Source organism: Dryobates pubescens, chromosome 6 (assembly GCF_014839835.1).
Source record: "Dryobates pubescens isolate bDryPub1 chromosome 6, bDryPub1.pri, whole genome shotgun sequence".
Classification (NCBI taxonomy): Eukaryota; Metazoa; Chordata; class Aves; order Piciformes; family Picidae; genus Dryobates; species Dryobates pubescens.
The window spans coordinates 28,845,472-28,862,382 of record NC_071617.1 but is presented as its reverse complement, the minus strand read 5'-3'; positions in this window follow the sequence as shown (position 1 = coordinate 28,862,382).

Here is a 16,911-nt window from a genome sequence, read left to right as displayed (position 1 = left end):
AATTATCCAGCCAGTCAGTACTGCTAGGTCCTTTTTCTCTGTAGTCACTTTCAGCTTCCGCTCATCCAGTTTGCAGGATAAATTCTTATACTTTTCCATGCATTAACCTTACCCGAGTACAATGCTATTTCATGCCATAACCATCACTCTAGTACTCAGGTGCTTCCATCTCATGATATCCTATGATTCCTCTGGATTGGTGATGCTTTCTGATTATGTTTCATCTGCAAACTGTGAGTGCATCTTGTCTTTGAGGCAACGTCATTGATGCAGAAATTTCAAGATGAATCCTCAATCCAGTCCTGGATGACCTTTCCTGGTAAAATGCTGCAGCTGGATTCTGCACTGCTCTTTTCATATTTCCATTTTTAGTCCATTTTTTCAATGGAGAACCTACTAATAACCAATTTAACTACAGACTTCCCACATGAACTAATATCAAATGGCAGTAGTCCTGGCAAATAAGATTGTCTTTGTTTATGCAGTCAGTTCAAGACATCAATCTAGTATTAGGCATTTTTCCTCTGATTAGCCCATGCCATATTTTTCCCTATTTCTGCATCCTTATATTTAATTATTTCTTGAAAAATCGTCTCCTAACCTGATATGCTATGAAGAGTGAGGCAAACAGGCCTTTTCAATGAGTTCACAAAGCTTCCTACTCACGAACCCATATGACACTACCATCTTGAAGCAATTAAAAACAATGGCAAAATATATTCAAACAGCTTCCAACAAAGTAATGTAAACAAACAGTCCAAATATTCTTGTGCTTATACATTTTCTCAAAAGATTTGCAATCTTTCTCATGTAAGATAAAACTGATGACAGGGAAAATTTGTTGGCAAGAAAATTCTAATTACTTTATTTTAGCTATTAAAATTGGCTAATTCTCCAGTCCTGAATTAAGAACATTCTCTTTGTAGAGTTTGGCAGAGCAGACTCTCTGTATCATGCATTTCCTTTCAAGTAAGGCCTAAGGCTGATGCCTTATTAAATCTGCCCATTCCATATCTGGGTCTTGGAATGAAACTTGCACACTGGGACAGGGTCTTAAGGGTACTCTAATGGGTATCTTGTGTAATTTGGAAATATTTGTTAGAAAATAAATTATCAGGAGACTTTATTATTAGTTATTGTATCTGTGTAGTAGTAAACCTTTCACAATGAGGTGCTCAAACATAATCTATTTGGGCTACAGGTCAAATTCAGCTGTTCTTTGCCTGAAAAGACACCAGTGTTGCCTCTTAGTGTCTTGCCTCTTACCTTTGAGTTTGTGGTATGCTTGTTTCTCTTATCTTGTTACACTCCATTTTGCAAAACCATCTCTCAACACAACTTATGCAAGAAAAACTTGCCAAAATGCAGCCTGATCCTAACAAGATCCCCTGAGGGATGCCACATGTCTCTGATCAACTTGTGGACATGGAGCTGTTGAGCACTACCCTCTGAATGCAGTCATCTAGCCAATTCCTTATCAAACTTAGAGTCTACACATCAAATCCATATCTTTCCAGTGCAGAGAGAAGGATGTTGTGGGGGTGCGTCAAAGGCTTTGCAGAAGTCCAGATATATGACATCTGTAGCTCTTCACTCGTCCAGTGATTTAGCCACCCCATCATAGAAGGCCACTATATTGGTCAGGCAGGATTTGTCCTTAGTGAACTCATTCTGGTTCTCCTGAATCACTTCCCTATCCTGCAAGTGCCTTGGCATAGCTTCTGGGAGAATCTGTTCTATAATCTTCCCATGAACAAAAATAAGTGGTGTTGACAGGTCAGTAGTTCTTGGGGTCCTCCTTTCTACTCTTCTTAAAAATGATTGCAATTTCTCCCTTTTCCAGTCACCAGGGACTTCACATGGCTGCCATGACTTTTTAAATATGGAGAGTGATTTGGCAACTACACTAGCCAGTTCGTTCAGGACTTTGAGATGCCAGGTTCCACAGAGTTATGTATGTTTAGGTTCCTCAAGTGGTCACAAACCTGAGCTTCTCTTACAGTTAAGACTGGGGCAAAATAGGCACCACTGAGACACATAGATGTGGTGCTAAGGGACATGGTTTTGCACCAGACTTGGTAAGGTTAGAAATTGGTTGAATTCAATGATCTTAAAGGTCTTTTCCAACTCTAATGGCTCTATGATTCAGTGTCCTATCAGGTGTTGTTCACTCTTGTAATGCTTTGTTTCTAAGTGAGGAACACAGAAATTTTCTTCTAAGTAGAAGGAAAAGTTCTGCATGCTCTCTACAAGTGAAAATATCTGTGAGTTGGTGGGAAGTTGTTTTACCTTCCCATGGCCTTTTTTTTTTTTTTTCATTAAGGGGAAAATAATGAACATTTTCTTTGTTCATCTGAAATGAAGCACTAAAGTATTATACCTGAAGTAAATGTCTGGTTTAGTGTGAAACTAAAGCAGTTGTTTGTTCTTAACCTAAAGATACCTAATTTTTAAAAGAATTGTGTAAAGCTGCCAAGGCAAATGGAGAAATGTGATTAAATTTTATTTTAATTTTTCTATAATCCTCAAATCAGCATTTTTGAAAACTTGCTGTTGGGGAAATGTGTTCCTCATTTTGAAAAGCAGACAGCATTATAGAAAACATTTCTGCTTTCCACTGACAAGCAATTACAGATTCTCACTGTACTGTAATTACACGATAGGTTGAAACAATTATACACATATTGTCTCTTTTTCCACATTCAGAATCTTAAAGTGATTTACTTATTCAATTACTCTTCATACTCTTCTGCATTATATTTCCAGCACACAGAGTAATGTTTAGTTTACCAACTTCAGAGCTAAACACTGAAACAAATGTTTCAAATATCAAGGATGGAAGACATATTGCACCAAAGATTGGAGAGTTTTCCAATCTAGATGCTCCAATCATAGCTAAGAGTTGCTGCATCTTCATGTGGAAAACCATCCCCCAGAAGTTCCTCATGCTCTGATCCATGCTTAGATTGCTTGCTTCCCTCATCTTTAATATCCTGGATGAGGGTATTCAGTCCATCATCAGTAAGTTTGCAGACGACACCATCTGCGGGCAGGTGTTGATCTGTTAGAGGGTAGGAGAGTTCTGCAGAGGGATCTTGACAGGCTAGGCAGATGGGCAGAGTCCAAGGGCATGAGATTTAACACATCTAAGTGCCAGGTTCTACACATTGGCCACAACAACCTCATTCAGTGCTACAGGCTGGGGTCAGAGTGGCTGGTGAGCGGCCAAGCAGAAAGGGACCTGGGGGTACTGGTTGCTAGTAGGCTGAACATGAGCCAGCAGTGTGCCCAAGACCAATGGCATCCTGGCCTGGATCAGGAACAGTGTGGCCAGCAGCAGCAGTGAGGTCATCCTCCCCCTGTACTCAGCACTGGTTAGGCCACACCTTGAGTACTGCGTCCGGTTCTGGGCCCCTCAGTTTAGGAAAGATGTTGACTTGCTGGAAGGTGTCCAGAGAAAGGCAACAAAGCTGGGGAGGGGTTTGGAGCACAGGCCCTATGAGGAGAGGCTGAGGGAGCTGGGGTTGCTTAGCCTGGAGAAGAGGAGGCTCAGGGGAGACCTAATTGCTGTCTACAACTACCTGAAGGGAGGTTGTAGCTAGGTGGTGGCTAATCTCTTCTCCCAGAACAAGAGAACAGTCTCAAACTTCACCAGGGGAAGTTTAGGCTCAAGGTGAGGAGAAAGTTCTTCACAGAGAGAGTTGTTAGCTATTGGAATAGGCTGCCCAGGGGAGGTGGTGGAGTCACTGTCCCTGGAGGTGTTTAGGAGGAGGCTTGATGGGGTGCTTGGTTTAGTTGATTAGATGGTGTTGGATGATAGATTGGACTTGATGATCTTGAAGTTCTCTTCCAACCTGGTTTATTCTATTCTATTCTATTCTATTCTATTCTATTCTATTCTATTCTATTCTATGCTATGCTATGCTATGCTATGCTATGCTATGCTATGCTATGCTATGCTATGCTATGCTATGCTATTCCATTCTAGAAAGTTTCTGGATCATATGCTCTTCATATGCATGGTCAAATTTTGATCCTTTTAAGACAAATTTACTGCAGTGTTTAAGAAAATCAAAACTGTATCAAATCCCCAGAGAATGACAAATGAATCATCATTTATTTGTTTCTCTTACAGGTAGGATGAGAGATATTTTAGGACATATAATTCAACTTAAGAAAAATCAAGCTTCAGAATGCTCATCAGTATTTTTCTAATACAAACATTTATAAGGACATTATGTTCCTGAGAAGAGAATTACATGCAAAGCAGCTTACTGTTCTCTTCAGTAACTGCAATGCATTGGCTCTTCAGGAAATTCCTGGGAAATTCTTTATTTTAATGCTTTCAGTAGATGAGGTTAATAGGTTGCACAGGAACAGAGCTGACAACAAGAGTTAACTGTCAGCAAACCTATATGATGTAGAGTTGAAAGGAATGCAGTAGCTAGAAGAGATGGAAAAGACAGTGCTGAAACATTTGGTTTTGGAGTATTTTTGAGGCTGTGATCTATTCAATAACTGTGGTAGTTTTAGGCTATGCCTTTAAAATTTTTTCACAGATCTTAAACTGAAAGTAGTAAAATGTAAACAAATCTCTATTGGGTGTAAAAAGGGAAATAATGATAGTTCAAAACAATCCCACTGGAGAGATAACAGACTTAAGATAGTAATGTAAACAATTTCTCTCTTCTATTGCTTCTTCGCTCTGGGAGAGATACTAACTGGCTTCTGCTTGACCTTGGCTGCATTGCTTTGGCTTAAGTCTAATGTCTCTCTGCTCCTTTCTCTTGTCCTTTTTATGTACGAGAGGGTAAAAGGGTACAGGGAGGGAGAGGCTGTTAGCTTCCCTGGGTCTTTGACCAGGGAGGGGTCCTTGTGCTGTTCATTAATTGCAAATGCCTGTACATATTCATTGCATTTCATTGTAGATTGTAGTTTTGCTTGTAAATACAGCTTTCATTGTGTTCCAGCTGAGCTGGTCTGGAAAATTTAATGTTGGGGGGGCATTTTCAACCTAGTACAATAACTTACCTTTTGAAAGATATAACAGACATGCTTTCTTGGAGCTACCTTAGAAGTTGAAGATTTGCTGTATACAGCATACAGTATACAGTATTTGCTGTATGCTTGTACCTTCAATCCAAAGCAAGACAACATTGGAAAATAATGGCCTGTACATGTGTTCCAGTACCAAAATGCATAAATCTCTGCCTCCTGTTTTTGCTATCTTTCCATCTTTCAAAGCCTATCAATAAAAACTAAGCCCACTCTTTCACTATAATGAGTAGTTATTTCAGTTATCTCTGGAATCTGACTTTCAAAATAAGTGTCTTTCATTCATTCTCAGTTGATTTAAGTATTTTCAGAAAGAAAAATCATCACTATGAATTCCATATGCATCTAATACAATTATTATCAATAATGGTAACTCTGTTTATATTATCTAATTGTTTCTTCATTGCTGATGAGGAAAACTCTTAAGGGAATTCTTATGATTTCCTGGCATGCTTTCACATGATTTCTGGTAGTCTTCCTTTTTCTGCATAGTCATTAACAAAGAAACACCTAAATCACACAGATTCTGAAATACCTGAGCTTTTGTAGGTTTTGTTTATCTGTTTGGGGATTTTTTTGCTCCATTCTCTCTTTAGTTAGGTGACATTTTTCTCTTGTTTTAAGAAACTTCCATATTTTACTTGAGGTAAATGCATAGTCATTCACCTAAGGATAAGACTTTTGGTTTGATGCTTGACACATTGGAGGCTTTTTCCAAGCATCTTTTGAGTAACAGAACATTCACCCACTTCTAGCAGAACAGTACGACATTTGCTTGATTACCAGCACTTTGCAGTCGGATCCCCACTCATTATTTTGACCATTGTTAAATGTTATATTATAAATGTCCAGTGTGAACAACACTTAAGTGCTTTTTACTTACAAAAATGTGTATGCTCACACCATTTAATATCCTGAATACTAGTTTAGATTTTTTCCATTTCTCTACTTGAATATACCTCAAATGTATAATCTATGAGCAAAACAGACTGGACTTGCACAATGTAGGCATAGCTAAAAAATTCTGAGCACTATGTACCTCTCTGGTTGGTATATATGTACAATACCAATGGCAATACTTTAAATGCCAGGCATTTGTATTTGTAACTGCCTTAGGGCCTGAAGGTTGGAAAACTTATGGTAGTTTGCATGGCTGCATTTCTTTTCTTAGTACTGTTAAATGAATTGTAAATAAATCTGTTTACAGAGTTATTTAATTTTATTTTTTAACATTCCTGTGTTTGAATTGGTCAAATTGTAGTCTGAACCCTTATAAAAAATGTAATTTGAGCAGCCTACACATTACTGTCTGTCATAGAAAGGATAATATTGTTTGATCCACTTATTTTTATTATCACTGGATTTTCCACAGGGATAAATCAACTGTTCAGCTTCTGTCCGCCGATCTCTTTAGAACACAGAAACAGCAACTTGAAAATGAATTTCCAGTCAGACCTGAGCCTGGTTATTTAGCTTTGCCACTATTCTGGTATGTGGTTTCATAAATCACACATCATTACAAGAAGGGGCATTTCTATGTTTAGAAAAACTCCTTCAATATTGATTTCTTTTGACATAAACATAGGAATACTATGTTCTTGAGGTCAGTATTTAACTTTACTTAGTGCTACAATATCATCCTGAATTGGTTGTTCTCAGGCTCTTACTATGCATCTATTCACTCCCTACACACTCTCCTCAGGCAAAGGCAAACTGCCCTGGGCAGAATTTGCTTCAGTCTGGGAAGGAAAGCAGGGGAATAAAGTTCTGCCATTAAGACTGGAAGGCAACTTTCAGGGAGTATCTGAGACAGCCAGAAGAGCACTTCCAGAGCAGTGGTGCATCAGACCATTCCTTAGGAAATGTAGCTTTCATGATTAAATTCTGAAGTTTCCTATGCTTTCTGCCTCACTAAGGCTTGCTTTCTTTATTTTTTTTATACAACAATGGTGATGAAAAATTATCTCAGTTTAAATAGTTCAGTGGAATAGCTGTCTTACAGCAGGGATATATAATGGTAAATGCCAGAAAAGTGAAGCTCTCTTGTGTGCTGTAAACACTGGTTCCAAATAACTTTACTGACTAGCACTTGTGAAAGCCAAAGTCTATGAAATTAATAATAAAAAAGCATAAAATAACACAAAATCCCATCATATTCTCAGACATAAAACCAGGAAGAATGAAAACAGGTTGACATACTTGTGCACCTGAGGAGAAATCTGGGGACACAAGGAGATTCCTGGATGCCCTGCAGCTGGAGACGACCATGACATCAAAGTATCATTCACTTCATTTCTGAAGAGTATTTTCACTAAAACCGTGGTGGCTCAAAATATTTTCATAGCTTTTAGCTCGAGAAACATGGAAGCTCACAGACTAGAACAGTCCTATTGTTGCTCTAAGATTGACATCAGTCACTATGAAGAACATCAGAGGAGGAGCACGACAGCCAGCAGTGGGAAGGTGAGAGAGGAGAGTTAATCCCCAGTGTCCATGTGGGAAAAAATACACATTTAGCAGTAAAAAGACCTTACTAGAGAACAGAGATATTAGACCTTGCAACCAAGTCCTTCTGTTTTAACTGTATGTGTGTGGGTGTGTTTGCATCTAGTTAGCTAACATTTTTTGAGTTAAATATATTTTTCTTAAATCTTTTTGTGATGTAAATACTGAGAAAAAAAATTAAGGATTTTGGTATACTTCCATGCTGTCAGTGAAATGGCAGGACTTAGTCTGGCTTCCAGCACACAGTTTTGAAAGAGGTAAATCTGTATTTGGTCCCTGCTATTTTCAAGTTCTAGAGAAGATGCAAAACATCTGTATTTTCAGAGCAACATTGCAGACTAGAATAAAATGTACTACAGGACAGAGGAGCTCATGTCTTCTTTCCCTAATGATTTTTGAAACCCATTTTTATTTAGCAGGTGGTGGCTAGAATTAGAAACATAAGAAATGTGCTTCTGGCCCAGACTAAAGGTCCATCTAAATCCTTCTCAGTCTCTGACAATGCCAAACAGAGATCACAATGGAGAGAGTGAAAGCTGTGATTGTTGCATTAGAGATGTTAGCATGAACTTTTCTACCTTGTGCTTTTAATATCCATTTCCAGATGAATTTGTCCAATGTCTTTTTTCATTGTGCTAACATTTAAATCTGCTCCTCCACATCCTCAGGCAATAAACTCTGAACTATCCACTAAGTTAAGAAATTGTGGCTGTAGGAATCACCTCCCAACATGAATTTGGAGAATTACCCCCCAAAAAATCACCAGATTAGCTCAGAACATTATGGAAGCAAATGAAGCTATATTTACAAGCAAAGTAAAATCTAGAAATATTAAATGCAATATATATATATTTACATATATTTACAATTCATAAACAACACAGAGACCCCTCTGGACAAAGCCAAAGGGACCAAATAGCTTCCCGCCCTGTACAAGGGACAGAGAGAGAAAGCAAGTTAGTATAACCTGCTGTTAGTACTTAGCCACAACAAGGAATGAAGCCAAGATCAGCAAAGCCAAGCAGAAGCACCAGCTAGCAGCAGGTAGAGCTAGAGGCAAAAAAGGAGGCAGAATAGTTTATGCAATTAACTTTTATCCCAGGTAGCAAACCTATGGAATTATTTAGACCTTACAGTTATTTTCATTTTACACCCAATAGGACTTTGTTTATATTTCTACTGTTTTCTCAGGAATTTTCCAAGGCATCAGCCTATAGATGTGACAGAAATTTTATATCGGCTTGTGCCATCGTTTTGTCCTATGTTCCTTCATTCAAGTCTTGGTGAACAACAGCTAGATTTTCAACTTATTTGCAGATTTCATGTTTGCATAACCCTCAGTCTTATCCTCCATCATGCTGTCTTCTTCAAATGTCAGATGATTCTGAACAACTGTCAGTGATGACACCAAATACACTTCTCCGGTTGTAACTCCAAATTCAACACTGAGTAGACAGGCTTTAGACTATTTCCTCCTAATATATCATTGGGCTTGCATCTACAACAGGATGGCTCTGCTGTATTTTTGCCTTTCTCAGTTTTGTGAGGTTGGTTACTCACCATCAGCACAGTATCTAACTGCCCAGAGGGATTTTCTATCATCTGCAGATTTGGAGATTTCAATTCTTTCTTCCTTTTCTAGATCATTGATTAAGATTTTGAATAAAAACAATTCTATCAACTAATAGGCCAGGATCAAACTACTAAATTTACCCTTTCCTCATCTCCAAGACTCCTTCTTGCTTGCTTTCCTAGAGGCATGGCTTCAAAAGAAAGTGCAAGGCACAATCTCTTCCATAACTTGGCCTGAGGCTGGTAGACAATAAGGATGTATATATCCTAAGTCAGTTAATCCCTGAGTCTATTTTTTCTGCAAAAGGGTCAATACTGGTAGTATTGGTAGTACTGCTACTATGCTTTATTTAGATATTTCTTGTAAGAAACCATTAGAAAGATTCCTGAACTTTCCAACTGGCTGCCAATAAAGTAGATGGAGTTGATAGATGTCTCAATAAACTGACTAAATCTGGGGATACACAATTTTCTCTGGTCATGTCAGATGGGAGTATAGAAGCACCTAAGTGAAGCAGATTGTCTGCAGATCATCCAGGAGGATTATGCCATTTTCTGTCTTTACAAGACACACAGGTGTTTGAAGAAACCATGTTAAATCAGTGGTCTTAACAACTTCTCACCCAACACCACCTAATCAACTAAACCATGGCACTAAGTGCCTCATCCAGTCTGTTTTTAAAAACTTCCAGGGACAGTGACTCCACCACCTCCCTGGCAGCACATTCCAATGGTCAATCTCTCTTTCTGTGAAGAATTTCTTCCTAACTAAAGCCTAAAGTGCAAAATTGTTTTAGAATCAAAGAATTGCTGGGGCCAGAGAGGACCTCAAGGATCATCTAGCTCCAAGCCCTCTGCCATGGGCAGGGACACCTCACACTAGACCAGGCTGTTCAGAGCCACATCCAGCCTGGCCTTAAAAACTCCCAGGGATGAGGCTTCCACTTCCTCCCAGGGCAACCTGTGCCAGTGTCTCACAACCCTCATGGGGAAGAATTTCTTCCTAACATCCAATCTGCATCTACCCATTTCTAGTATTTTTTTTTTCCAGTTCCCCTGGTCCTATAATTTCCTGACACCCTAAAAGTCTCTCACCTATCCCATTTTCCACTAAAACCCAGAGCACCTGGGCTCTGTTAGAGTCTCCTCCCACCCCAGGTGTGGCCACTTTGCACTCCCCACCCATTCCCCTATTTAATTCCACCAGGAAAGACAGCAGCCCCAAGCTGAGCCCATCTGGGCTGGAGGATCCTCCTCTCATCACCGGTGAGTGCCCATGGTGCACACTGGGTGATGGTGGTGGTGACAAAAGGCCGGGGGGCCTGGTGGCCCCCCGGTTGTTAGGGCAATTATTGATGACTCCTTCAGTATCATCCACGGGTGCTGGCTGGGCCTCCTTACTGAGGCTGAGCTCCTCTGAGTGGTATCTTGGTTGGTGAGGGTCTTGCCCCTGGCTCTGGGATGGGTGCAGTAATGGTGGCTGTGGAGCAGGAGCCATTTAGCCAGATGATGTGATGCTAATTATACTGTTTTTACCTGGAGGCCCCTTGAGTCTGTTCTCATTCAATAAATCTCTGCTTTTGTGACTCATTTGCAGACCATTTCTTCCCCCATCACTGCTGCTTTTCAGAAATAAGGAAGGAAAGGAGAAAAAAAAGAAAAGAACAGAATTGCCCCAAACACTGAGCTGCACTGGCATAAAAGAACAGAATCACCCCAAACACTCATTGCCTCCTTCTTCCTGACCAGAGCTCTTCTCCCCTCCTTATGTCCAAGCAACCATAGTCACAGCCCTCCTTTGGTTTTGTCTGTGGAAGAGCCTTGAACCAGCCCCAAGGTGTTTTGTATGCTGAATGCAGTGGGGACAGCTGTGTCCAGGAGCCAGTGTAGTAATGTGAAGGTTTAATCCACCCACCACATAAAGCGCAGCTAACTGAGTCAGAGAAACACATGAAAAGCTGTATTTTACAAGCAGAATGAAATGTAATGAATATATACAAAATATACAGTATTTACAGGATAGAACGTAACACAGAAACACTTTCCTGAGGAGAATCCCCCTCAAGGTTTCCCTCAAATTCCCTCTCTCCTCCCCCTTTCTTGTCCAAGCTAACTAGATGAGAAAAGGAGGAGGAGAGAAAAAAAAAAAAAAAGGATATTAAGGGAAAATCATTAGTTCAAAGCAGTTGTTAAGAAAGTTACTTTTCTTACCTCATCAGTTTCAGTCCAAGGTCAGTTGCATGCAGGCTGGCCAAGAACAGAAGAAAGGCAGAACTAACTGAGAGAAAAGAATGTGAGGGATATATTGCTATGGTAGTCTCACATCTGACCACTGAAATTCTTTTAGCCTTACCTTCCTTTTGTTTTCCTTTTTACACCAAAACATTCAGCCAGAGAACTCTGTAGCTGTCCTTTTCTTGAAGGCACAGCCTAACCGGTCACAGCCAGGCAAAGTGAGAAATGTTTATGAAAAGCTCTTGTTGATTTTGCTGAAGGCATACTACAGTTTCCAAGTCCACTCAACTCTGCAAGCCTCATGGCCCATGCAAATTGTAGCAACTGTGGAATTTCTGTTGGCAAAGAGGGCTAAACACTTCAGAGCATTAGTATACATTACATTCTCTGCTGCTCTGATAACCTGCATATCACAGTGTACACAGGTAAACTGTATAATCTGTATCAGACCCAGGGAAGAAGATTAATGTGATTAGTCTTAAATGGATTGAGAAAACTCATTTTGGAGTTTAGAGGGGTGCTATTAGTTGCTCTTGAAGAACTTGCAAGTGCAAAGGTATTGAGCATCAAATAACAATTTAACATGGTGTGCCAGTACTTCTCTGTGTTAGAATTTTACACTAGAAACTGGGAAGGAAAAAAAAAAAACAAAGGCAGGATTTAAATAGCTGTTGGGGAAACTGAAAAGGCTTCACTGCTCCAGAGGTCTGAAGAAAATAAATGCAACCACTGGGAGTATTTTTTAAATCGTGGAGAAATGACATTGAATAAGCTAACAATGGGGAATTTCATACAGCAGTAAATAGGAATATCACTCTTCAGCCCTAGGTTTTACAAAAGAAACCAATGTCTGCTGGCAGATAGCAAACTGAGCTGCAAAGAAATAAAAGGTTTCTTTATGCTGGTCTTGTGAGAGACCAGCTAGGAGCTGTGAACAAAATGCAAGTGTGCAGGACACAGCATTTTAGTGCCTTTCCTACTAAGGAACACTGCCCATCTACACAGCTTTGTATCTACTGCAGATGATGCCAGCTAGCACAGCAGAACTCAGTTCTGCTTGGTCCTGAGCCCCTTCATTGCTACTTCAGTAGGGTGAGCCTGTGAGGTCTGCTTTCACAACAGCTAGTGCTCCTCTTTCTTTGGAGCAACCGAGCCAGCTAAGCCATTCAAATACAGAAACCTGCTAATTCCCACCCACAGTGCAACACCAATTTTATCTTCCCAATTGCAGTCACCTCAAGACCAGCAATTTTCAGTTCACTGGGAGAATCACTGAGCTCTGTGCAAGTACTTTGAGGGATGCCAGAGTATGTGGAGTGTTACACAGTGGAAGTCCCTATATCATGAAGGGGACTCCCTGTTAGGTCAGAAGGTATTAAGGCAGTTGTCCAGCAAAAATAGTAGAATAGAATCAATAAGGTTGGAAAAGACCTCAAAGATCATCAAGCCCAACCTGTCACCCAAGACCTCATGACTGCTAAACCATGGCACCAAGTCCCATGTCCAATCCCCTCTTGAACACCTCCAGGGACGGTGACTCCACCCCCCACCCTGGGCAGCCCATTCCAACAGCTAACAACTCTCTCTGTGAAGAACATTCTCCTCACCTTGAGCCTAAACTTCCCCTGGTGAAGTTTGAGACTGTGTTCTCTTGTTCTGGTGTTGGTTGCCTGGTTGCCTCCCTTCAGGTAGTTATAGAGAGCAATTAGGTCTCCCCTAAGCCTCCTCTTTCCAGGCTAAGCTCCCTCAGCCTCTCCTCATAGGGCTTGTGCTCGAGGCCTCTCACCAGCCTCATTGCCCTTCCCTGGACACGTTCAAGTGTCTCAAATGTCCTTCTTAAATTGAGGGACCCAGAACCAGACACAGTACTCAAGGTGTAGCCTAACCAGTGTTGAGTACAGTGCTGACTTCCCTGCTCCTGCTGGCCACACTATTTCTGATGCAGGCCAGGATGCCACTGGCCTTCTTGGCCACCTGGGCACACTGCTGGCTCATGTTCAGCCTACTATAAACTGGTACCCCCAGGTCCCTTTCTACCTGGCTGCTCTCCAGCCACTCTGACCCCAGCCTGTAGTGCTGCATGGGGTTGTTGAGACCAAAGTGCAGCACCTGGCATTTGGACTTATTGAATGCCATCATGTTGGACTCAACCCACTTGTCCAGCCTGTCAAGGTCCCTCTACAGAACCCTTCTACCTTCTAACAGATCAACACCTGCTCCCAACCTGGTGTTGTCTGCAAATTTACTGATGATGGACTCAATGCCCTCATCCAGATCATCAATAAATATATTGAACAGGATGGGGCCCAGCACTGATCCCTGGGGCACACCACTAGTGACTGGCTGCCAGCTGGATGTGACACCATTCACCACCACTCTCTGGGCTCAGCCCTCCAGCCAGTTCCTAACCCAGAACAGAGTGCTTCTGTCCAAGCCACGAGCTGACAGTTTGGCCGGGAGTTTGCTATGGGGGACAGTGTCAAAGGCCACTCTGAAGTCCAGGTAGAATACATCCACAGCCTTCCCCACATCCACCAGATGGGTCACCTGATCATAGAAGGAGATCAGGCTGGAGAGGCAGGACCTGCCCCTCCTAAATCCATGTTGGCTGGACCTGATCCCTTGGCCATCCTTCAGGTGTTCAGTAGGAGTGATAGAAAAGGAGGAAGCGCTCCAAGACAAAATCAACACCTGCAACTGCCTTCCATAACAAAATTTATTCCAAACAATGTTTGGGAGCTTAGATACAGATACAGAATTAACCAGGTTGGAACAGACCTTCAAGATCATTGAGCCCAACCAACAACACCATCTAATCAACTAAACTGTGGCACTAAGTGCTTCATCCAGTCTCTTTTTAAACACTTCCAGTGATGGTGACTCCACCACCTCCCTGGGCAGCCCATTCCAATGGCCAATCACTCTTTCTGTGAAGAACTTCTTCCTAACATCCAGCCTAAACCTCCCCTGGTGCAGCTTGAGACTGTGTCCTCTTGTTCTGTCACAGGTTGCCTGGAAGAAGAGACCAACCCCCACCTGCCTACAACCTCCCTTCAGGTAGTTGTAGATGGAAATAAGGTCTCCCCTGAGCCTCCTCTTCTCCAGGCTAAGCAACCCCAGCTCCCTCAGCCTCTCTTCATAGGGCTTGTGCTCCAAACCCCTCACCAGCTTCGTATGCTTCTGTGAGATTTTACTTCAACGGATAGATAAAGGGGTTTCCCCACTTGAAAAGCGTCATTTGAATGCTGTCTAGAAGTAATTCTATTAGGTAAAACTGTTTGGCAGAATAATTTACCTTTTAAACAACGTCCTCGGCCTTAAGTTACTGTTATGCAGCTACTGATTGAGACAGTCCTAATTCTGAATTAATCCTCACTGTTTTAAATGAAGGAGCTTGCTTGAAGAGTAGGTAGTGTTTCATGTGAGCACCAGGCCTTGGCCCTTGAAATAAGAAATGTTTATATTGTTGAGAAATTATGTCATGGCAGCTTGAATGATGTTTATTAGCATGTGAAAGGCTTTAGCAATATATCTGTCTGGTTTTTATTAACGATTTGTATGCAATAACAAAAAAGTCCATGGATAACAAACTGGAAAATGCATGCATATTGAGCTGGCTGCGAGTGTTAAGGGGTTTAAATATTTTCCAGTGACATAATAAGTTTCATGAAGGTGGTGTAGGGAGACAATATGATAATTTGTGTGGTGGGGTTTTGTGTATGCTTTGGTTTTTTTTTTTTTAAATAAAATAAAAAACTAATCTGAAAGTAATCCTCCCTTTTCTGCTTGTGTTGAGAAGTATGGGTACTTGCCTGCATTTAAATTTTTATACTGTGTAATTTATTGTGGTTTTGCTTTATTACTGAAGGACATGGGAACTCCACTGAGTAATTACAAGCCTCTTTTGCTGGATAATTAATTGATGCATAGGGAGGGTGTTTGTCATTCATGGAGTTAGAATTTTGTATCTGTTTCACTGAAAGTGAAATCATGGTGTCTGACACTATTCTTAATTTAAGCCTTACTATATTTGAAGATGAGCACACCACAGATCATAAAATCACAGAATTGTCAGGGTTGGAAGGGATTTCAAGGATCATCTAGTTCCAACCCCCCTGCCATGGGCAGGGTCTCTTTCCACTAGATCAGGTTGCCCAGGGCCACATCCAGCCTGACCTTAAAAACCCCATCCCTGGGCAACCTGTTCCAGTGTCTCACCACCCTCATGGTGAAAAAGTAGTCCATCCATCAAACCCGTATTTTACCAGCTTGGAGATCAGGGTGTTGTGTGGGACAGTGTCAAAGGCTTTGCACAGGTCCATGAAAATGACATCGGCTCCTCTCCCCTTGTCTATTGATGTCCCTCTGGCAGATGTCAGGGTGATTGAAATCCCCCAAGAGAACTAGAATCTGTGAATGCAAAGCCACTTCTATCTTCCTATGTAGGATCTCATCTTGGTTCTGCTGGTCAGGTGGCCTGTAACTGACCCCTGATGTAACATCACCTTCCCCTGTCTTTCCTTTAATCTTCACACATATGCTCTCAACCATCTGATAATCTTTCTCCAGGTGGAGCTCTACTGATTCCAACTGGTCACTGATGTAGAGGCCTGTCCTTCTGAACAGAGCTTGTGCCCATCTATACCTACATTCTAGTCATAGGAATCATCCCACCAAGTTTCAGTATGTGTTATTTACACATTCATGTGAATTTGTATAGCATTCTTTTTGTAAAAAAGCAACAACAATATCAACAAAAACCAACAAACTGACAAAAAAACCCCAACCCCCCAATAAACAAACCAAATCCAAATTTTTGAGATAAATCCAAATTTTTGAGATAAATGAACTTTTAATTTATAAATTCTTGCTTTTTATCATACACATTATATAGCACAAAAGCACATACCATGGCTTTATGATTGAATATTTGTCTAGTTCTCACGTCATAATGATCTTGGAAAAATAAATACTTCAGAGCAGAAAAATACATTAAAAAACCAAGCATTGAAGGGAGGTGTTCCACTGAAATGACTGTAATGCTGTTGAAACTAAAGCTCTGCTTCATAGGTGAGGGAGCATGAAAGATTATGAAGCAAAAGCAATTCAGGTTGAACCTGAGGACAGGAGCAAAATGTTACACTAATATTCACAACTAATTTAAAATAAATTGAAGGTTCTGGACAATTTCTAGAGAACCATTCTTTTTAGTATAGCTTGTAAAAGGCAAACCTCCCTGTAGTATGTGAGAGGTGATGATAAGATCTGGTAGATGATGTAGGAGATAGATTCATAGATAGATAAGTAGATCTCAGACTTCTTTTATACATACCTTGGAGGAAAACTTTTGAAAATAAATTTTCTTGCTGGAAACTCAGCCAGGTTTATAAAAGTATTGTTTTCTGAGATCCCTCTTTTTAATTTCCAGTAATAGATGATTCATAAGTAGTGTGAGCTGGAAAATAATGGATGTGCATCACTGTTAGGAAAGCCATATGGAACCATTTAACTAGAATTTAATTTTGTGATGATTATGTGGAATGT